At 34.5% G+C, this 23,515-nt stretch overlaps 1 pseudogene; it reads right to left on the bottom strand.

Moving 5' to 3' along the window:
* Window positions 1-4,133: 4,133 nt before the first annotated feature.
* LOC136831444 (zinc finger protein 624-like) overlaps window positions 4,134-23,515 on the bottom strand; it is a 378,392-nt pseudogene continuing 359,010 nt past the window's right edge.

Genomic DNA, 23,515 nt, shown 5'->3' with positions numbered 1-23,515 from the left:
CATGAAAAACTTGATACTTTCACTGAAATATCAACCATACTACTCCAGATAAATATTACCTGACAAAATTATCAAAAAGATAAGGCAAAAAATTCAGTAGAGCAGAAAGGATGAACTGGACCACTGTCTTCTGTTCTTTACAGAATTCCTTTGATCTTAATACAGGCATCTAAGAGTTCATAAAAAAGTATATTACATTTCAAGCAGTACATAGAGCCTAAAAATCCCTTTCAAATTACTAGATAAGGTAAAATATTTAGTGTATTACTTTCTGGAATAATTAAACACAAAACGTAAGTAAATATTTACCTTTAGAGAAGAGAAAAAAAATTCGCTAAACTCCCAAGTAGAGAGAGAGAAAATTATTGATTTGACATGCATCAAAACATTTCGAGTTATTCCAAACCATAAACATGACTAAAAATTCATGAGAGTTAACCATCAGAACACATAACATATCATGCTGAAGATTACAGATCATAGCAACCAAGTATTCAGGAATTCTAACAGATCCGTGTGTTAGTAGGAGTAAGGCAAAAAAGGCTTAGGTATGAAGTCAATAGCATCGGCTTCATTTATAAATAATACTTGCATCAAACATTGTGGCTTTCCATCAATGAATAATATGCAGATTTTTTCATAAAAATATTGTAGAAATGGTAAAATTTTGGATGGAAGGGTTTAACTTTTCCATGTATCCTTAAACATAAGCTAAATTAAAATATGCTTGAAAAAATAAACATTTAATAACATGAATATAAGAAAGCCCATAAAACCAGTATTACAGGAAAAGACATTCATTTAATAACATTATAAAATACCAAAAACATTTACAGTGTTCAATACAAAAAGTACTTTTATTCACCAAACCAAAGGATAAATAAAAATAACTATTTTCTTTACAACAAAAACTCGGTCTTTCATCAATATGACCTTCACATTAATACCTAATAAGCAAGCACTTTTGGGTTCCAACAAAACTATTTCTAGTGATCTTATAGGCTCCCATCCATCAATCCTAACACAGTTCTTACCCACCATTTCTAAAGAAACCTGTTACTATACATCCAGTTCAAGGAAGAAAGCACACAAAAAGTAGACGGAAGCCATCATACATTACATTCTGTCGCACGTCCAAAACCTGAATACTATAATTATTAAAAGTTTATGAAGAAAAATGAAGAAAAATATTCTGTGCAGTACACAGAAATAATTGAATATTACCACTACACATCTCAATGGAACAGATGTTACAATGTACTTGTAACATTGTATCAATAGGAAATTCCTTCCCCGTAACGTCTATGATACCTATATTTTACACAGAGTATCTTAACAGAGGTTCACAGTTAAATCACAGTTTGGCTAAATTCAGATTTAATGACGAGTACCTTCATGTAGAAAATATATAAACTACTGCATGTTGTCAATTCAAGATTTATTATATTTTTCACTTCTGAAAACACATCATTCTTTACATGGAATTTTCACCCATTAAAAATTAACTCATGTCCTCCATAATACCCAAACATGACGAGAATATTACGTTGTCAGGAAATGATCATCTATTCAGATTCTCTTCAGACTTTACTACAAACACCATTTAACCCTACAATATTTTAAGTTTGTAACAAATTCCATTAACTCAAAACATCCACCATGACAACTAATGACAACAATTGCAGAAGGGTGAAACGACGAAGGTAACAAAGAGAAACGGTTCATTGTAACAGATTGAAAAAAAAAAAAAACAATCTCCAAAGAAAAGTATCTCACTTCAGCACCATGGAAATTCTTCAAAATACGCAGTTAAACGCCTGACTCAATACCTGCAGTGCTTTATTCAATCTGAATAAAGTCAATTCCGCTGCAAAAGTTTCTTTGAATGAAAGAAACTAAACTTTAATAGCAAGGATGAAAGTGGACTTCAGACTTATGTTCTACAATATGGGAAGGCGTTCATATAATAAACATTAAAAAAGCAGGATAAACTTTCGTTCATGGCCTACATACTGCCCTGTATACTTGGAAACTAAATCACCCTGATATACTTAAATGAACTTCTTCACCGATAGCTATGGTTTCATTTTCCAAATGCTTTCATATAAGATTCAAATATAATGTTTACTGCATCAACAATATTATAGCATGATTTGACGAGGTTCGACATTCTGATTTCTGTGATAACTCAGGTTTTTGGCAAAAATTCTGACATTGTAATAAATTAACACCAGAAAACATTCACTGGTCACTATGACCAATATGGACTGATGTTGGATTTTATTTGTGATGTGCTACACTTCAAGACATCACTACCATTCAAATTATGTCTTTAAGCTAATAAATAACTGATCAATGATCAAACGTATTCCCCACCAACACGGGCAGCATGAGGATACAGTAGCTCATTTAAGGAGGAGCATGGTGTAGTGTTTCAGCTGCTTCCATATTTTTTTTCTTTCTTTTTTCTGAAGACGTGGTGACTATTCAATTTTGACAATTTAGGATCAACATAAATTACAGTATATTACTATTTGGATTATTGTCACAAAATTGGTTGAAATCCTATACATGATCATTTTGGAGAGCTACACATCTATAATCCTTTCATATAACCCACACAGTGGAGGTCATATAGTTATTTCAGTACATCGCTGCCATCTTTAAAACTTTCCATTGTTTACAAGACACTAAATTTGTTTGTGAGGAATTCACTGACTTCTTAATAAACCAATTCAAAATGAAAAACCTGACAATTTCATCACCATTATTTAATCTGATAAATATCCAACTATGAATTTTGCTTTGAAAATACATTACAGTCTTCTTATGGTGAAAATTAATAAACAAAGAATTTTTCCTGAAGACTGAACATTGTTCAGTCACGTCAAAAAAAAAAAAAAAAAAAAAAAAAACCCTAAGAAAATACAGCTCTGCACCATATTCACAACACAATAAAACCACATAGCCTACAGAATCATGCATGAAACCTATAAAGTCGAATTTTAAGGAGTATAAATAGATACTGCAGATAATTTTACAAGAATGTCATTCCCCCAAAACAAATCACAAAACCATCACTCGATCAGACTTTACTCGTCGAGTCTGACCATGTATCTTTTATTCTCTCTCCCTCTCTCTCTTTTATTTCTATGTGCTTTTTAAAAACCACTTAAGTTCCAAAATTATAACAAATTTTCACTGAGCTTTTCTTTCTTTTTAGATCTACAGAGCCAAGGAATTCTTGTATTTAAGAAAGTTACCAAACTACTGGTGAATAAGAGGAATGCAGCTTTCTATGAAAAACACAAATAATACTTATGTATTGAGAGAGAGAGAGAGAGAGAGAGAGAGAGAGAGAGAGAGAGAGAGAGAGAGAGAGAGATGCAATATATAATGATTTCACTAAGACATTATGTCATACAATACCACGGAGAGACAGCTGTCGATTGTTCCACATCATAATTCTTATTCTCTCTTATTTACGTCAACGAACATCAAACTAATATATAAACACAATACCGTTTAACACAGAAATGGAATTCTACAACAATCATATATTTATCAAAGAAATTCCAAAAGAAGCAACGAAACCCATTACGGGATATACCTTACCCACTGTGATTCTTATCATCAATGGATCTTTCCAATGAATACAGCATAGGATCCGAATATCAACATGTAAGAGCTTCAAATTATTATTAATTTTTTGTTTTGTTTCAAGAAATGTTCAATTACAGCTCAAAAAATGAATAATGTCAAATATTTCCTCGTGTTGAATAAATAATTAAACAAGTCTACACTAAATAACATCCTACATTCAAGTTGGTAAAGATAACGTTGCACCTCTGTCATTAATGTCTCCACAATTTGCCATACAGCATTACATTTTACACCATTTTCGTAAGAAATACTCACAATTACGTTTCCTCGTCACACACTCCGTCAAAATAACTAAATTAAAATCTCCTTTTGAAAAACACTTAAAATACACAAAGAATTGATACTAACCTATTCTTTTGATGAATTTTATTCTATTGAAAGAGCTGTCATTAATTAATGAACAAACTGAAATTTCAACTGATAATACGGTGTTAACTACATCTTTAACTGACACTTTCAATATTCAAAGAATCTTACTTATATTCAGATTAAAGCTTATAACAAAGAAAAAAAAAGTTACTAATCATCTTCATAAGCCATTTCACCGTTAATTCAACCAAGTAATTTCAATAAGTTATTCCACAAGTATTTTGTCTTAAAATTTATTTCAAATCACCACTAAGAAAACCTTTACTCTCAATGTTTTCTCCTGTATGGATTCTCATATGCTTTTTCAAATTACCATTCAAAGAAAATCTTTGGCCACAATCTTTACACTCGAAAGGCTTTTCACCTATATGGATTCTCATGTGCCTTTTCAAATTACCATTCTCAGAAAATCTTTGGCCACAATCTTTTACACCTCAATGGATTCTCATGTGCGTTTTCAAATGAGAGAAAATTTTGGCCACAATCTTTACACTCGAAAGGCTTTTCACCTGTATGGATTCTCATGTGCGTTTTCAAATTACCATTCTCAGAAAATCTTTGGCCACAATCTTTACACTCGAAAGGCTTTTCCACCTCAATGGATTCTCATGTGCGTTTTCAAATTACCATTCTGAGAAAATCTTTGGCCACAATCTTTACACTCGAAAGGCTTTTCACCTGTATGGATTCTCATGTGCGTTTTCAAATCACCATTCTGAGAAAATCTTTGGCCACAATCTTTACACTCGAAAGGCTTTTCACCTGTATGGATTCTCATGTGCCTTTTCAAATTACCATTCTCAGAAAATCTTTGGCCACAATCTTTACACTCGAAAGGCTTTTCACCTCAATGGATTCTCTGTTTCAAATGACCATTCGAGAAAATCTTTGGCCACAATCTTTACACTCGAAAGGCTTTTCACCTGTATGGATTTCATGTGCGTTTTCAAATTACCATTCTCAGAAAATCTTTGGCCACAATCTTTACACTCGAAAGGCTTTTCACCTATATGGATTCTCATGTGCCTTTTCAAATTACCATTCCGAGAAAATCTTTGCTTTTCACCTCAATCGTTTTCAAATGACCATTCTGAGAAAATCTTTGGCCACAATCTTTACACTCGAAAGGCTTTTCACCTGTATGGATTCTCATGTGCGTTTTCAAATTACCATTCTCAGAAAATCTTTGGCCACAATCTTTACACTGAAAGGCTTTTCCACCTGTATGGATTCTCATGTGCCTTTTCAAATTACCATTCTGAGAAAATCAGAAAATCTTTTCGAAAGGCTTTTCACCTGTATGGATTCTCATCTTTCAAATCACATTCCGAGAAAATCTTTGGCCACAATCTTTACACTGAAAGGCTTTTTCACCTGTATGGATTCTCATGTGCGTTTTCAAATTACCATTCACAGAAAATCTTTGGCCACAATCTTTACACTCGAAAGGCTTTTCACCTGCATGGATTCTCATGTGCCTTTTCAAACTACCATTCTGAGAAAATCTTTGGCCACAATCTTTACACTCGAAAGGCTTTTCACCTGTATGGATTCTCATGTGCCTTTTCAAATCACCATTCTGAGAAAATCTTTGGCCACAATCTTTACACTCGAAAGGCTTTTCACCTCTGTGGATTCTCATGTGCCTTTTCAAATCACCATTCTCAGAAAATCTTTGGCCACAATATTTAAACTCGAAAGGCTTTTCACCTCTATGGATTCTCATGAGCCTTTTCAAATTACCATTCTCAGAAAATCTTTGGCCACAATCTTTACACTCGAAAGGCTTTTCAACTGTATGGATTCTCATGTGAATTTTCAAACTACCATTCAGAGAAAATCTTTGGCCACAATCTTTACACTCGAAAGGCTTTTCACCTGTATGGATTCTCATGTGCGTTTTCAAACTACCATTCTCAGAAAATCTTTGCCCAGTTTCTTTACCCTCCAAAGGCTTTTTCCCCATATGGCCTAAAGACTTTTCAGTTATCTTCTTGATGTCATCAGTACCCAAACTCTTCTCAAAATTCTTTTGTTCTAGGAATATTTGTCCATAGTTATTTGAGTCCTTAAATTCAGAGTTAAAATTAACTGAGATATTTTCTATCCCTTGAAGAATCAACACAGAAGCAACGCTTTCTTTGCATTTAAGTGCACTTAAATTTTCATCACTGCATGACATACAGTCACAGGACAAAGAAGACTGAAAGATACCATCTTCAAATTTTCCATCTAAAATAAGGTCTGTACACTGAGGCACTTTACTCGTCTTTAAATACAAATTTTCCTTTCCATTTGGATACTCCTGCATAAATTTCCGCCGACAATACTTGAGGTGATGCAAAAGGTACTGGTGTGAAGCGTACACAGTGCCACATCGCCCACATTCCTGCCTAGAAAATAAAAATGGTAAAATGCTTAAATTTCATATATATATATATATATATATATATATATATATATATATATATATATATATATATATATATATATATATATATATATATATATATATATACTATATATATATATATATATATATATATATATATATATATATATATATATATATATATATATAATATATATATAATATATATATATATATATATATATATATATATATAATACATATATATACCTTTCTTTGTATATTTATGGTGTCTTTTATTGTTCAGACTTATATCATTCTATACCTACTATGCCATTAAAAAAAACTCATAAAAAACACATGCAATGCATTTATTAGTGAAGATCGCATACGCCCAAAAAAATTATTTCAACTACGATCCGGTCCTAAGTTCAGGTGTATATGCATTGTGTGTGGCTCATAAGTTTTGGTGCTTTAGTTTTTGTTCAATTTGTTGCTTCATAATTTCTTTCATCTTCAATTTACCTTAGTAAAATAATTTACCTTCCCCAATTTTACATTTAGCTTCCTTACTTTATGTAAAAATACATTTGCTGGAACTATCTTTATTGTTTTCACTGATTTATGTATAAATATATATATATATATATATATATATATTATTATATATTATATATATATATGGAATATATATATTATATATATATACTATATTTATATATATATATATATATATATATATATATATATATATATATATATATATATATATATATATATATATATATATATATATATATATATATATATAATATACATATACATACATGTGCTCCTCTGAGGAAAACTTGAGTAAAACCACATTGCAAGGTCTGGTACACACGTGTTTAAAATATTTCATGAGAGAGTGCACATATTACTTCCATGAGACGATTTATTATTATTATTATTATTATTGTTAATATTATTATTAAATTATGACGACTACAATGAAGCGGCTGCTTGGCCCAATTTCAACATTCTCTTCTATAAAGTTAAAATTATAAATTTTAAGGAATACAGGAGAAAGAAGAAATGCTAGAGTAAATAAGAAAATAAAATAAATAAATAAATAAAAGCGGTGTATCAGAGTGGAAGCCACAATTCTGAAGAGATTGGTGAATTAGGCAATAATTTTCTTGTTCAAAAGTTTACCCACTTTGAAACCAATCTCGTAGAATTTGAGATTTAAAAGTACACCTTCATACAAATATTCGCTCAAATATACAGTATATATACATACATACAACACACACACACATATATATATATAAACAAAATGTAGCAAAAGAACTTCATTATGCATATATATCCAAATTACTCGTATTAGGCTTCAATAAGACGGGATGGTTTAGGTTCTAGATTCTTTAATTTACAAAATACTAAAAGCTTTCAGAGACGTACATTCTGCTTCTTTAGGTAACGACGTACAGTACTGAGTAGATATACACACAGGGGATATTCCTAAAGTAGCGTGAATTGGATATTAAACAACATATTTCAGCTTTATGATTATAAAATATATATATATATATATATATATATATATATATATATATATATATATATATATTATATTTTATATACATATATATATATATATATATATATATATATATATATATATATATATATATATACATATATATATATAAATATATATATACTTTATATATATATATATATATATATATATATATATATATATATATATATATATATATATATATAAATTATAATCATGAAGCTGAAGAATGTTAATATCCATTTCCCACTACTTCGGGAATATCCCCAGGTACCCATCCATTTATCACTTATAAAATTCCCTTCGGTGATAATTCCCCATCGGTGATAATTCCCCATCGGGGATATTCCCCAAGTAGCGTGAATTAGGTATTAAACAACATCTGAAGCTTCATGATTGTATATAAATCACGGTGTGATAGAATTTATATATATATATATATATATATATATATATATATATATATATATATAGATAGAATTTTTTTATATATATAAATATATATGTGTATGTACACAAACTCACTATATATATGTATATATACAAATATACAGGGTTTCGAAATTAGAGGCCCCCCCCCAAAACAACAAATGGAAAGTTATGAAGTTTTCTGCTATAGCCTATCTCCAAGTACATTATTTTAAGTTTCTATTAAGCTATTTCTCATTTTACATATCTTGTATTTTCAGACTGATGGATGGATGTATGATACTTAGGGCAAAAGCCCAGGCACTGGGGCCAAGAAGACCATTCAGCGTCATAATGAAGGGAGAATAAATTATGATTAGGTTCTGAGTTCATGAAGATATGTTTCTCTTTGGTTAAAATATCTGGGGTAGACCACCAGAATGTGCTCCACTGTTAGTGTCTCGTCACAGTAAGCACACTCTGGAGGGCTGCTTCCTTCTAAAATAAACTGATGTGTTAAACGAGTGTGCCCAATCCTTAATCTGATTAAAATAACCTCTGTTCATCTGTCAAGTTGGAACGACGAAGACCACGGTAGTATATTATCCCTAATATTTCTATATATTTCTTATTACTGTACTGGCAAGAAGAGAAGTCCACCTTTCTTGCCATTTACTTAAAACGTAAGATCTAATAGGACCTTTTAGGTCTGTATGAGGCACTTTTCTGGAAGAGGTGTCTGATAAAATACTAGCAGTTTTCGCTTCCCTGTCTGCCATCTCGTTACCGTGAATCCCCACATGAGAAGGGACCCAACTGAGAGACTGATTTACGCTGACAATAGATACGAAAAAGCCACTCCTGAACTTTTTGAATTAATGGATGAAAGCTATTAAATTTTTTAATAGCTTCTAAGGTGTTTCTAGAGTCTGAAAATATGACAAAACTAGAGTCACTACTTTGAAAAACTAAATCTAGGGCAGAGACTAAGGCTGTCAACTCGGCAGTAAATATTGATATAGAGTAAGGTAATTTAGATGTGTACGCTTCATCACCAAGGATAACAGCACAACCAACACCACTATCTGACTTTGATCCATCTGTATAGATCTTTGTAAAATTAGCATGGGTAACACCGTGCTCTAAGAATTTTCCCCTAATCTCTTCTTCAGTGCAGTCCTTTTTGTTAAACAGTTTCTTACATACTGATGCTTCTGGAATAAGCCAGAGTGACGGAGTTAGATACAGCCATGGCTAACGACTCGGAAGAAATCAGATGGATTGACCGAATCCGGGCTATAACTTTCAGAGAGTCCAGGGATGCTGGCGCATCCTTCATTTCACGTTCCTGGATAGCTAAATACATTAAAAGAGATGAATCCTTTGTTAAAGGAAACTGGAACAAAAATCTATATGACTGTCATCGCCAAAAGAGTGAGAATCTTGGAAGGCCTGAAGTCCTTTCTCAGGAGTCAAAAGACATCATAGCTGAGGCAGTGGGTAGGCCAAGAAAGTCTTTACATAAATTGGCGCTTGAACTAGAAACAAAAAGGGGAAAGAAGAGAAGTTATAGTGCTGAATATTGTGAGTTGAAAAAATCTGGTATCAAGCCATTTCATGTTATCAGCAAGCCCAACATCACTCAGCAACAGAGAGAAGACCATGCATGGTTTTGTGGTTCATTTCTTGAAGACTGGGATGAAGCTGACTTTCTCCATGTTGCTGCATCAGATGAATTCTTCATTTACACAGTCAGCAAGCCAAATCATAAAAATGACATCATTTCAGCTGCAAGGTTGGATGATATCAGCGATGACGTGTGCTATCGCTAAGTTGTGAAATTTCCTGAATGTTTGGGAATTTTTCTGTTTCACAGCCAAACAGTTAATGTGGATCATCAAAGAAAAAGGACAGTCATGGAATGGCGAATACTTCAGAGAAACTGTGCTTACTGGTGGAGTATTTCCTTTCCTCAAAGATCCTGAAAATGTATTATCTGTTGAAGAAGTCACATTTTTACATGATAGGGCACCATGTTTCAAGGCTCTTCAGACACAGTAGCTGCTTCGAAACAGTGGTATTGATTTCTTCACGTCAAGTGAATTTCCAGGTAGCTCCCCTGACCTTAATGTGTGTGAAAACATTGGTAGTATCTTAAAGGATCGTGTTGAAAGATGCACAGTGAACTATGATGGTATACCAAGCCTCGACGACCTACGAAGAGAGGTGACCGAAGTGCTCAGGGAAATGGAGTTTGAGCCTCAGCTTTTTTGCGATTTGCTGAAATCATACCCCTCAAGAATGCAGGCTGTGGTACAGGCAGATGGAGGCCACACAAAGTATTAAATACTTAGAGAGAAACTTAAATAAATACCTGTTCTGAATTACTTTCGTTTTTGTTCATATCAATTTTAGTTTATGCTGTAGAGGGGGGGGGTCTCTAATTTCGAAACACCCTGTATATATTACATATGTGGCAAACTATGTGCTGGCCTGTCAGAAGCACATCCGCCACAGGTGCATTTGTGTCGACGTTGAAGGTTTACACAGTTAGATACAGCGAGGTATCTGACACATGCATTGTGCTTTCCTGACCATGATCAGGATTCAAGTGCATGGAGACAGTGTGAGTGTGATGTGTGTGGCACTCTCTAATGGTATATTATCAGAGGAATAGACGCTCAGAGGGGGACTTCATTTTGTGACTGGGTCCGATTTGTTAGTGATACAGTGTTGAAGGACCGCCACTGGAAAATCTGTTATTTGTTGCCATAGAAGTGAGTATCATAACTCAGGAACACTTATATCTATTCCAGACATTATGTGGAAATATCCAGTTGTGCTGCAGTAAAATTCCTCTGTCTCCCCATTATGCATTTTCCCATCTTGTTCTGCATTGTACATTTTTCTGTTTTGAATACAGATGTCTTGTAACACCATTTCAGGTTTTAATATATGATATGTATCATTTAACAGGAATTCTGGGTTTGTCCTGTGAGGAAGAATATTTTGGAAGTGGTGTTTATTCTTTTACATACTATATGACATTTATTGTGGTCTATGGTAATTATGACCTTTTTACTTTGTTTAATGACCAAGGTGTTAGTCAATAGTATTGGTCGGTCTAGAACCATGAATCTGAATGTTTGTGAATCAGAATTTCCTTTAGTGACGATTTCCATTTATAGGGGGTGGAATTCACTCCATTTCATGACTGTGGTTTTTTTGTTAAATTTGCAAATAAAGTCTAGTTTTGTATGTCAGTGTTTAATTCCTGTAGGACTTTAGGGATAGGTTCAGTGAGAGGAGTCGACAAGGGTGAAGGAATTTGATGACCCAAGGATGGGCCACCGCTACCAGATTCTTAGGAAAGTAAGATGATTGAATCTGTTCTTAAAACAGATACATCAACAGAATATGACCCTATTTGACCTGGGGATAGGGTCATTAACACACACACACACACACACACACACACACACACATATATATATATATATATATATATATATATATATATATATATATATATATATATATATATATATATATATATATATAATTATTATATTATATACACTGGCATATTCTATACATATATAAATACATATAAGTATATATATTTACTATATATATTTACATACTTATATTTACAATATTATATATTAAATACATGTATATACATAGTTATGACCCCTCAAATATTTGTAGGCTATATATTGTATACTTTTACTATCTACTTCTCTTATGTGGGAGATGCTGGTGCCCACTTTGACACTCCTGCTTTTGCACTAATTTAAGGACCTGATTTCTCTGCTAATGCCCTATATCCTATAATTACTCATTTAATATCAGAAGGCCAAATACCTTTCTCTGGTTTGTGTGTTAACATTACTTATTTTCCTTGCATTATGACCTTGTAAGTCGTATGAAGAGTTTAATAGGTTTACCATCCGGTTGTTATAATACTTAAATAGATATAATAAGTGCTTACTTTCTTAAATAGGTATACAGTATTGCTTATCTTGCGCATCTACAAGGGCAATTTTCTTATCTGGCCTTAAATATTAATTTTACTTCCAGTGACAAATACCACTTTTGTTTCGAGGAAGTCAACATAAATGGCTGCAGTAAACACACATGCTTGCTACTGAGAGTTTCATGTCGTGGTGTTATCACCATTAGACAATCTCATTTCACTAAAAATGTATCGAGAGTTCAGCCACAAGTGTGCATATCTATGTTTAACTCCCTTTATGAATAATACCCTGGATTTAGTCAACTGTTGTAAGTTGCAGCCAAAATACTCAAGTCATGGGGATAGCATCCTCATCCCAATGAGTTGCTCAGAACTAGATGATAACTCCCTCTCTTGTGAAACTATGTATCTCCAGTAACAATAATTAACCGATAACATATTATAAAAATAATCATGCAAAAACCAGTGAACTACAGAACACAGGATGTAAAAGGCATAACGAAAATAAAGTGTTTCCTCACATACAGATTATGAAAGGGATACACTGACGAAAAACATATAAAAGTGTATAGTGTAGAGTTGAAGGAGGGAACCCATCTGAACAGTGGGTTGTGAAGGTATCAGAAGTGTGCGGATGGGCTGTCACACGCATCCAGGAGGCAACAGAGAATACTCAAGGAAAATATGACAAGGTCACTTTGTCTGCCAAAGTTCACATGTTACTGATAACTTTCATCACAAAAAGTTTGAATAGCAGCGTCTACCTTTGTGGGGTTCAACTTGAGTTCTTTTCACTCTCAGCATTTTGATTCAACAAATATTAAAAAGCAGTGAACAGGACATTTCACTTAAGCATTTCCGTATTTGGGAAATGTATAACTTTCAGATTTCCTATACACACACATATGTATATGTGCAATATAAATACATGTACACATATAGTGAACCCCCCGTATTGGTAGGGAATGCGTACTGCAACACCCCCCCCCTCGCAAATAGCTAAAATCCACGAATACTTAAAACCCCTCTAAAAACACTGAGAACTGCCCATTTTGATATTTTAAAGACAAGAAAAACCCTGTAAAAATGCTTATACCTGAGTATTTTAATAGTTTCATCACAAAAAGTGCATTTTATTCATGAAAATTATATGAAAATACAGTAATTAGTGAATATTTCTTAGTGAAAAATACCGCGAGTGGGCGAATTTTCAGCAAATAATGGGTAGATATGTTCCACAGAGAAACCCACGAATGCGAGTCCGCGAATCGTGAGAATGTGAACACGGGGGTTTACTGTATATTATAGACATATACTATATACATTATACTTGCACACACACACACACATTGGGAAGTAAGGGATATTACAAGGAAATTGAAGGCCCTGTGAACCTAACGGCTTGGTTGATTGATTGATTATGAAATTTAGGTCTTGAAGACCATGCGCCAGAACCCATCACAATTATTCAGCGCAGTGAAGAAGATGAAATATACAAATTAATGCTGTGATTGATAATGAAAAGGTGACTGATAACATACTGTACTAGTAAAATTCAGTGTTGAAATATGAACGTAAAAAATGAAGAAAGATATTTTATTCGAAAAAAACCATAAAAAATATATACAAAAATTCTATATTTACAATATATACTTGACATATGAAATAAAAATGACAAATATTTAATAAATATACTAAATTATATCTCATTAAAATAACCATATTCTTTCAGGTAACTCATAAGGCTATCTACCTCAACATCACCACTTAGAATTTCTAAAACAATCTTCTCCGCTAATAAATACTTTGCTCTAAGGCGATTAAATCTAGGAAAGAGCACCAGTATGTGCTCAACAGATAGCTGACCACCACAGTGAGCACAAACTGGGGCACTAGCTCTCTCTAAACTATAGCTATGGGTGAAGCGGGTATGGCCAATCCTGAGGTGTGTTAGGATGATCTCGAATCATCTGTTATGATTAAAACCTGAACTCAAAAAATCAATACTTTTTCTAATATTTCTGTACTTCCTATTTGTGGATAAAATGGGGGAAGTCCACCTCTGCTGCCATTTTATACAAATGTAACGTCTGGTAACTGGACGCATATCCTAATGTGGTACCTTATTTGTTAAGAAATCACATCTTGAAGCATCCTTTGCTTTAGTATCAGCCAGTTCATTCCCTTCTAGACCAGTGTGCCCAGGAATCCAAAAAAAAAAAAAAAACTTTACTGATTTGTGGCGAACAGAAAGATAAAAAAAGCCATTCCTGAGCCTTTTGAATGAAGGGATGGGTAGGGGTTAAACTTCTTTAGGGCTTCTTAAACCCTCCTTGAGTCACTATATATTACTGTGGATTTAAATTTCCTATCAGATGCAAGATTTAAAGCATCAACTATGGGTGTTGCTTCAGCAGTGAATATGGATGAGGAGTCTGATAACTTTTTTTTATATATGATTCCCCCCCCACCACTGCACATCCTACTCCATCTTCCGATTCTAATCCGTCAGTCTAGGTTTTCCAGTCATTTATATGCCTCTCTTTATGCTCCAAAAACTTTTTTCTGACTTCTTCTTCCAGACAATCTTTCTTCTTTGTCTCTTTAATGCAGACACCTATTGCTGGAATAAACCATGGAGGGATAGCAGAATGTTTTACCTGTAGGATCTTCTGCATTTTTATATTTTCATCCTCCAGTTCACCCAGTTGTCTCATTTGAAATGCTACTGAAGATGCAGATCCAAAATGCCTTCAGTCACACTGTTTAAAGATCAAAAAAGAACGATTCTCCTTTGAGCTTTTCGGCTACATGGTGTATCCAAGACCTAGCTCATACCTCCTTGAGTCCAATGGTAGCTGATGGGAGTCTACTTAAATACTTTCAATGGGTGAACTTCTAAAAGCACCAGTGCAGATCCCTAGCCCCATATTATGCACAATGTCCAATTCCTTAAGTTTAGTCTTTGAAGCAGATGAGTATACTTGGCAACAATAGTCTAACTTAAATAAACATACTGCATTATAAAGCCTAAACAACGATTTCTTATCAGCACCCCAATTAAAATTAGATACTACTAAAATATTTAGTGATCTCTTCACTTTAACTTTTAACTGGTCAATATGATTATTCCAAGTGAGCTTCTCATCAAAGACCATACCTGAAAATTTTATTTCAGTGGAGTAAGGTAAAATAATTCTTTTAATGTAAGAGTTAGAATGGTTTCCTTAGTTCGGCGCCTGCAGAACCGAACAGTGACAGTTGTTGATTCAGAGAATCGAAATCCTTGCTCATTAGCCCACTTGCTTACTTTGTCGATGGCTCTTTGCATGAACCTGCTAGTAGATACTGCATCCTATCCTGTGCAGAGCCAAATCATCTACAAATAAAGAGCCTTTTACTGGTGAAATCTTTTCCAGTACTCCAATAATGGAAACAGCAAAGAGGGTGACACTAAGGACACTACCCTGAGAAACTCCCTCTTCTTGTAAGAAAGGTCGTGATACATGATTCCCAACTCTTACCTTTATATATCTTTCTGATAAAAACGAATTTATAAATCTGATCATCTTCCCTCTAATGCCCATCTTATACAACTTTTTTGATAATACCAAAACACCATGTGGTGTCATATGCCTTTTCCAAATCAAAGAAAACCCCCTGTTCTTTGGCTCTTTAATTGTTTCTAAGTCCCATACAAGTCCGGTGTTAATCATCTTTTCCATCAGCTTACAAACACATAGGGAGGATTAATGATAATTTCCGGTTCTTAAGAATAATACCAGTTTCCCAGGTTTTATTTATTGTATCTAAAAGAAATTTCTTTGACTTTTCTAGGAGATGTTTCAGCATTTCATACAGTATTTTATCTTCACCAGGGGCTGATGCATTGGTATTCTGCAAGGCATCTGAGTTCCTGCAGTGTAAATTTTGCATTACATGGTTCAAAGTTATTTTCATTTAAATCAAGAGAAATCTGGGCAATTCCAATGTCCTGGAATTCTCGAGAATAGTCCTCACCACTCGATATTCTTGAGAAATGTTCTAATTTTTCTGCGACCCTCTCTGGTTGGGTGATTAGGTCACCATTTATCTTAATGGCAGGCAGGGGTTCAAGGACAAAATTGCCATTTGGTTTTTTAATTTTCTTCCAAATCATTTCGGATGGCGTTTTTGAGCTAATGCCATTTATGTAGAACATCCATGACTCTATTTTTGCTTTTTTAAAACATTTATTTTGTTTGGCCACAGCACTTTGGTAAATAACTTTGTCTTGTGATGTTCCACTCCTCTTACACTTTTTATAGCATTTTCTAGTGATCTTTCTCATACTACTGCAGGTTTTGTTCCACCAAGGATCTGCTGGTCTAGAGGGCTTTCCTTTCGTTGTTGGAATAGAGGCAATTGCACTGTTGATGGTAGTGTCACTAAAATAATTATATGCCTCTGAGATGGACGGAAATGATTTTACATTCTTCTCCATGACAGCAGACTTGCTAAATTTCTTCCAGTCTGCTTCATCTACCTTCCATTTGGGAGGTGACTCACATGGCTGATTCTTAACTGATTTTATATGAATTGGCAAGTGGTCACTCCCATTTGGATATTCATTGACGTCATGACCATTCATAATCAATGTAAATATCAGACGAGCAAATGCTCAGATCGATAGCTGAGTAGGTACTGGAGTAGACATTATGCTAAGTCATGGCTCCATTATTAAGTACAGTATAGTGATATTATGACCATCCATAATACCTTTGCATCTGCCGTGTTCTCACCCCAAATTGGGTTGTGAGCATTACAATCTCCAAAGAGAAGGGAAGGAGTAGGAAACTGATTGATCAATAAATGAATATCATTATAAGTGAAATCCAAATCAGAAAGAAGATAGATAGAGCAGACTGTAATCTGCTTGTCTAAAATGAAGGTTACTGCTACAGCTTGGAGGTGAGTGTTAATTGATAGCAAGGTGTTGCAATGATTTATGCGCAATAATTGCTGCACCTACCTTAGCTCTATCTCCGATTGGTGGTGGAGAATTATATATTCTGTAATTTAACCAAGGATTATATTGTGTGCTTCCAAGCTTAGTTTCCTGGAGACACAATACCTGGGCTATGATCATGGAGCAATACCTTCAGCTCTTCACTTCGAGCCCTATGACCTCTACACTTCCATTGTAGTGTTGACTTGAAAACTATTTTCTGGGCTTGATGGAAGGCCCTTTGGATGGAGCCTTCTAATTTACTCACTTGCTTATGAGCATTGTCAAGAGATGATTTGGAAAGGACTGGTCTTGACAGGTTTGTTTATTATCTGTTGATTTACTGGTGTCATTTTGTTTCCCTTTCTGGTCAATTTGTTTAAATTCAGGCTGGTGTTATTGCATCCAGCTTAGTACTTCGTATCTATTACTAAGTGATGCATGTTTAATTGGATTTGAGGGAGGAGAGGATGAGGGGGAACGTCTCTTTGGAGCTTTTGCTCCTCAGTCTCTATTAAATAAGGCAGAGACTCTGCCTGAGACAATTCCAAGGTGGTTGGATTAAGTGCCTCCTTATCCTCTTTGGAGGCTTGTGCTCTAGCCTCAACAGGCCAAGCACCTGACCCAAATGGCTGGGCCACTACCACAGGGGTTGATGCACCTGCTACATTGGAGGGTGATGCCACTGCACCCCTAGTGGTAGATAGGGGTTGTGGCTTAAGAACTTGAGCATAGCTTCTAGGTTGTCCTAATGTCTTTTTGCAAAACCAATACTTATATGCTCTGCATTGGTTTTATTTAGTGCAGACAGTTCAAATTTGTAAATTTTACTGTTTTTCTTATTGGATTTCTGTTCCGGCTGATAATTAATGCATTTTGCTTTTCTATTACATTCATCATCATGATGGACACCAGAATAATTTAGACAAATTTTAGCATTTTCACAGTCTTTTGATGAGTGGCCAAACTTCAAACAATGATAGCACTGCATTGGTTTTTGCTGGAAAGGAAGTACTCATACCCTTTCATTTTCAAATATGACACGAGAAGGTACTTCAGAGTCTACAAAGGTTAAAATAATCATGTTGGCAATAGCTGCCTTTTTCACTATCTAAACTGAACTGGCGCTCATTTCTAGAATTTCTTCTTCTGTCATGTCAAATAGGTCTTTATCAAATAGTACTCCTCTCCAATAGCTAAAGCCTAAGTAGGGCTTTATCATCGTAATCATTTCATCATTTTTAATGTCCAGCAAGGTTAGCATATATGCTTGGGTTGTGGATTTGGCATGAATAAGAACGGCGTTCTTCCCAAAACGAGAAATATCAACGCTCTTTATTCTTCCCACCTTTTTCTGGAGAAATCTACAAAATTTGTAGTATTTATAATTTTCCTCCTTGGCTGAAGCTACCACCCACATACGAGGTTTAGGAAGTCTGTACATCTGCATTCTGCGTTCTCTCTGGTTTATCCTGAGCCCATTTAGATGGCATATAAACGTCCATGTCTTTGGGAACTGTCTGTTAAGGCTCCTCTTACTGTACGTTGACCTATTTGTATGGTACTTATCATACTACATTAGCAGCCTTTAGAGCCTCATCATGGCTACTAGGTAACCCACGCTTCCCATTTAGATTCAATTAAACTAAAGTTCATCCTGATTTCTACAACAGTTCCAAATGATTTCAAAGCTGTCGAGATCATTCCATAATCACAGCTGACTGGAAAGTCTTCGATATGGAGCGTTCTCGAATTTTTCACACAACCTGCCTGTGTTGATTTAATTTTCAATGAAAATTTCTTACGAGAATTCAATGTCCTTGCTTGAAATCATAATCAATGAAGCATGGCTAGTGGGTCCAGGGAGGGGGAAGTCAGGAGGGGGATCAGGAGATTTGATATTACCTGTACTGCTATTTGTCAATTTATTTTTGGCGAAGTTATTAACATCTGGAAAACTTTCAATCTTCAAGGTGGGTGCAGAGGTCGTCATCTGTGCCACAATAGCACCATCATAAGGGCCAGGGGTACTCAAATCCTTATAACAACTAGACAAAGATTAGAGAGGGGAAAAAATATCATCAGCCTATCATGGGGTTTATTCTTCCACCAATGGCACAAGTGAGAACTGACTCTCAAAAATCTGCCCCCTACCCTACCCCACAGGGGGTGGCACAACATGATTAGAGTGGCCCAAGAGTAAGCCAAACCTGCTTGCTAAGACTGAGAGTATTACAAGAATACAACATCCCCACCATAATCATGTTAAGGCCAAACCAGACAGAATGCCAAGAGTCCTATCCCCAGAACCAGACAGTCCCTGGAATCCGTGGTCCAGCCCTAAAGAATAGTTCCGCCTTTGAGATATCAATCCGATATCTCTCAGGTCTGAACATTATTGATGGTCCTACCACAGTTCCCACTATTTAGCTTCAGATATAAACCCACTCCCAGCTATGATATCTTTTCCTATTTATCAAGTCCAAGAAACTTTACAAAAGTGGAAAATTCCACAAAATCAGTCCAAATAAATATGTCATCATATATTAGACTCTTGGACTCAAAGCCAAGAACAAATTCCTGGCGTTCAAGAGCCCCCTCACCACGTCAAGGTGGTCCCACATCGAAGGGGGCTAACGGCTTGGTGATTATAATGAACTGCATCTCAAGTCAGAGGAGCGATTGTTGATGGTAGATAAGCCACTGTTCTCTCTCTCTCTCTCTCTTTATAACAATAAAAACTGCATCCACTGGGTCACAGCTTGGTAAAAACTATTTCTACAAAAATAGTAAGCATCATAAGATGGGCATTGCTGTCCTAGCAAAGGCCTTTAATGAGATGTAAGTTATTTTCTATAAAACGGAGGAATGCCTTTTAAAGGATTACGGGCCTCTTTATGGGAGGATATACCACTATACAGGAAGTGATCCTTTTTTGATAATCCTAAAAAGGGAAATAATACCATTCTAGTCGCACTGAAAAGCGTGAAACTTGTCAAACTGTGTGCTAAGCATTTGTAGCCCCATACAATACATCTTGCAATTTGCATATACAAAATCACTGACAACTCAAAATGCCATCATCTTCAACATTGACTTTAAAGCAGCATGTCTTTGTTAAGCCTAAAACTCTTACATGAAACCTTTACAATTTTGGATTTAGAGATACTTAATTCATCAACGGTTTTCTTGGACAGACTGAATTTTGTTACTGTAGTTTTAAAAATAAGCCTTCACCCAGACTGCATTGTGTTCCATGAAGAAGTGAGTTGAGACACTTGATTTATTTGACTCAGGACATAATTATGGCCTAAAATGCACATCTTCTTGCACTTATTCACTTCTCCCAAGTGCTAAATGAATTTATTGTCAACTTTAATAAGGACTGTAACACCTAACAGCTAATTTTCACATGGATATGAGCCTGAACTATGGCAAAACTATAACTCAATTAAAAATCTAATCTATTACCAATCCTTCACTGCATGAATCACATTCTATTGAGCTGTCACATTCCCTAAACTTTCAGTTACCAAATGCCTCTTTTTACTGTAAACAGTTATTTGTCACAAAAGCAATGGAAGCCTGATTCCCTCGATGTTTTGCAAAGATCCGTGATATCATTTTCCGATAATGCCAATTTCAGAATTTTATTTCTACTTAATTTTCTCAATTCTTCTAACCTTTATCACTTACAAACCCAGTCTATATCCTTCGAAACTTTGACTTGTCTTCTTCTTCTTCTTCTTCTGATATTCATTTCTTCTTATTCATCTTCTGATATTCATTAAGTATAGACTAGATTAATAACATCTGGTTTCCTGGCACACTTGTTTGTGCTGCTCTTGAATGAAAATTGTCCTCCTCAATTAAACACTTTACATATTTTTTCATAAGACCTTCAAATGCACTACAAGGGAACTTACTGATCAAATGGTACTTCCAAAATTAGACATTAATGAAAAATTGCTCTGCCGCCCTACCTTCCTGAAACATGAAAAACTTGATACTTTCACTGAAATGTCAACCATACTACTTCAGATAAATATTACCTGACAAAATTATCAAAAAGATAAGGCAAAAAATTCAGTAGAGCAGAAAAGATGAACTGGACCACTGTCTTCTGTTCTTTACAGAATTCCTTTGATCTTAATACAGGCATCTAAGAGTTCGCAAAAGTATATTACATTTCAAGCAGTACATAGAGCCTAAAAATCCCTTTCAAATTATTAGATAAGGTAAAATATTTAGTGCATTACTTTCTGGAATAATTAAACACAAAATGTAAGTAAATACTTACCTTTAGAAAAAAAAAAAATTCGCTAAACTCCCAAGTATCTGCAGACTGGCAAACATATTTAGTATTTATGAGAGAGAGAGAGAGAGAGAGAGAGAGAGAGAGAGAGAGAGAGAGAGAGAGAGAGAGAGAGAGAATTATTGATTTGACATGCATCAAAACATTTCGAGTTAATCCAAACCACAAACATGACTAAAAATTCATGAGAGTTAACCATCAGAAGACATAACTCGGCATGCTGAAGATTACAGATCATAGCAACCAAGTATTCAGGAATTCCAACAGATCTGTGTGTTAGTAGGAGTAAGGCAAAAAAGGCTTAGGTATGAAGTCAATAGCATCGGCTTCATTTATAAATAATACTTGCATCAAACATTGTGGCTTTCCATCAATGAATAATATGCAGATTTTTTCATAAAAATATTGTAGAAATGGTAAAATTTTGGATGGAAGGGTTTAATTTCTCCATGTAACCTTAAACATAAGCTAAATTAAAATATGCTTGAAAAAATAAACATTTAATATCATCATAAAATATTCAAAACATTGACAGTGTACAATACAAAAAGTACTTTTTTCACCAAACCAAAGTATAAATAAAAATAACTATTTTCTTTACAACAAAAACTCGGTCTTTCATCAATATGACCTTCACATTAATACCTAATAAGCAAGCACTTTTGGGTTCCAACAAAACTATTTCTAGTGATCTTATAGGCTCCCTTCCATCAATCCTAACACAGTTCTTATCCACCATTTCTAAAGAAACCTGTTACTATACATCCAGTTCAAGGAAGAAAGCACACAAAAAGTAGGCGGATATCTCTCAGGTCCGAACGTTATTGATGGTCCTACCACAGTTCCCACTATTTAGCTTCAGATATAAACCCACTCCCAGCTATGATATCTTTTCCTATTTATCAAGTCCAAGAAACTTTACAAAAGTGGAAAATTCCACAAAATCAGGTTTGGCTTACTCTATCGCATGTCCAAAACCTGAATGCCATAAATATTAAAAGTTTATGAAGAAAAATAAAGAAAAATATTCTATGTAGTACACAAAAATAACTGAATATTACCAATACAAATCTCAATGGAACACATCAACTACAGGTATAAATTTTACATGTCTTTTAGCATACACATGTCCTTGTAACATTGTATCAACAGGAAATTCCTTCTCTGTAACTTCTACGATACCTATATTTTACAGAATATTTTAACTGGTTCACAGTGAAATCATAGCTTGGCTACATTCAGATTTAATGACGAGTACCTTCATGTACAAAATATATAAACTACTGCATGTTTTCAATCAAAGATTTAAAGATTTTTTCACGTCTGAAAACACATCATTCTTTACATGGAATTTTCACCCATCTAAAATTAATTCATATCCTCCATAATACCCAAACAGGACGAGAATATTACGTTGTCAGAAAATGATCATCTATTCAGATTCTCTTTAGATTTTATTACAATCAGCATTTAAACCTATAATATTTTCAGTTTGTAACAAATTTCATTAACTCAAAACATCCACCATGACAACTAATGACACCAATTGCAGAAGGGTGAAGCAACGAAAGCAACAAACAGAAACGGTTTGTTGTAAGTGAATAAAAAAACAAACACTAAAAAAATTTTCTCCAAAACGTAAGAAAGGGAAGAACGTAAGTGAACGGAATGGTCGTAAGTTGTGTGATAGGGGTGTGAGTGCCAAAGTGGAAATGGATGGTATGAATAGAACGTATAGCATATGCGGGTTTGATATAACTGAGTTGACTGAACGTGTAGGGGTTGGTGAGCGGTTGGAGGTGAGCGAAAGTGTAAGAGTAAGAGAGCGTAGCAGTGATAGACGAGTGATTGAAAGCATG

The sequence above is a fragment of the Macrobrachium rosenbergii genome, chromosome 48, assembly GCF_040412425.1.
Source record: "Macrobrachium rosenbergii isolate ZJJX-2024 chromosome 48, ASM4041242v1, whole genome shotgun sequence".
NCBI classification, from domain to species: domain Eukaryota; kingdom Metazoa; phylum Arthropoda; class Malacostraca; order Decapoda; family Palaemonidae; genus Macrobrachium; species Macrobrachium rosenbergii.
Note: the sequence above shows the minus strand (reverse complement) of the source record. Positions and strands in the feature narration are given on the sequence as shown.